We start from the raw sequence: 2,148 nt of genomic DNA on the forward strand, positions 1-2,148 counted from the left end.
CTTCAACTGCAGACAAATGCTGTCATGTCTTAATAATTAGGGTTTATATTGACTTGTAATTTCATGGTTTTATTTGATTCTTAAAGCAATCTTGGAAGTTGTTTTGGCAAAAGTGATGCTCTGAGTGAAATTAAGTCAGTGTTGCAGGATCACACAGGAAATAAATACTGGAGGTAGAACTGAAACTCAGGCCATTTGATTGTAGGTTCAGTGCACTTTCTACTCTAGCAGAGCAGCCAATGAATCTAAAGATTAAATGCAAATACCCATGGGAAGTTCGGGACAATACAGGCACGTGTAGATTGAAGTAAAAGTGATCCATGACAAAATGGGAATGGGGGAAAGACAAGACACCGAGCCTAAGAAAGAGGAAGGTGAGGAGGTGGTAGAAGGAGGTAATGCTGGAGACGCCAAAGATAGACTTTGCCAACTTCGAACTTTTGCTAGAAAAGGTGTGGATGGATCCCTGGATTAGGGGGATCGCGTGCGTGTCCCACCACTTGCCCCTTACATCTGATGGCAGGCATAATTACTCGATCATGCCGGGATCCCAGCATTCTCATCAACACAGAGCTGTAGGCAACCACTATCATTCAGATATTATGGTGTGGAATTATATCAAGTTGCCATCCCTACTCTGAAGGGTCAAAAATAAAATTTGCAGGGTTTCAGCCAAGAAAAGAAGCTCAATGTGATCAAGAAAAGAAGCTCGATGAGAGAAATCTTGATATATCCTGAGAGTACTGAGGCTCTTTACTAAAGTAGCTAAGCCTTAGTTTCCTCATCTGTAAAATGGGGATAACAGTGCTCACTTCAGAGGGCTGTTGGAGGTATTAAAACTATAATCCCTACATAGCATTTGGTGTGTGTGTTTTTTATATTATTATCACTAGTACTCTTATTATTATTACTAGTTATATTTATTATTACTAGTTATATAGTAACTGGGCGGCTACTGTTTCCCAGCAATATCTGTAAGTACACATGTAAGAAGAAAACAGAGTCTATTCTCTAATTTAGTTCCCAACATAGAAGCAAATTCATTCACTCATTCATTCATTCACTCATTCATTTGAGTCAGTGAGTACCTGCCATGTCACAGGTACCTTGTTGGACATGGGAAATACAATGGTGAATAGACAGGTTGGAGTTCAATATCTTTCCTACAATTAGCTTCAGGGGGAATACGACTGTGTAACAGACTGCTGATTAGGATTTTTTCCTTACCCTCTACTGTTGGTAACTAGGACCTGAGACTGAAGACAAAAAAGTATGGAGCATGCCCCATTCTAAAGGGAGCTGCCAATCATTGATTTGGGTCTGATGGCTCCCATCAGGGATTACGTAGAGGTGGACAAAACAGGCATTACCACCATTGGCCATGCTTCACCCCTTGACCCAAGTGAAGGCTGTTGGCTGTCTTAGGGAGAAGAGGCATACCTCCCTCCTCAACCAGAGGATGCTCCAAGAAAGCCATGTGTAGGGATCAGAGGTATCTGCATGAAGGACTGCCATCTTGCTTCCCTGCCAGTAGCTTGCTGAGGTGCAGCAGACCCCGCAGGCCCCCTAGTACTGCCAGCAGAGGGGAGTGCACAGTAGTAAGGAGCTCTTGGGACAGCGTGACACGTCCCCTGAACGATGTTAATTGTTTTTTGCTTCTATATTCCTGAAAGCAGGAGACTTGCTTGAGTCTACTGTGCCAGCAGGACAAGTACCCGGGAGGAAAAGAAGGAGAGGGACACCTACCCCCGTTTCCTTAGATGATAATCCTGAGAAGAGGGACCCATGCCCTGTTAGGCTCCACGTGAGGGAAACAAAAGTCAGAGAATAAGGCAGGAGCAGAGGGACTCCCCAGGTAGTCAGTAAGGGGACCCTCACTCAGAGAGGGAGCTGGGAATCTCTCCCTGCAGCAAGTATCTTTCCTCCCTGCTTTCCACCAGCCTCAGGAGAACAACACCAAAAAGAGGGAGGGAGAGGGAGCTTGTGTTTCAGGGCTAACCACAGCCCTCTTTCTGCTTTAAGGCTCTCAGACTGAGGAGAAAAGAGTGGATCATACCCCAAACTTCTATCCTAATTTCTTTCTTAATTCATTCTTTCTTCTTTCTTTCTTTCTTTCTTTCTTTCTTTCTTTCTTTCTTTCTTTCTTTC

This window comes from Phoca vitulina, unplaced genomic scaffold (genome assembly GCF_004348235.1).
Source record: "Phoca vitulina isolate PV1807 unplaced genomic scaffold, GSC_HSeal_1.0 scaffold3, whole genome shotgun sequence".
Taxonomy (NCBI): Eukaryota; Metazoa; Chordata; class Mammalia; order Carnivora; family Phocidae; genus Phoca; species Phoca vitulina.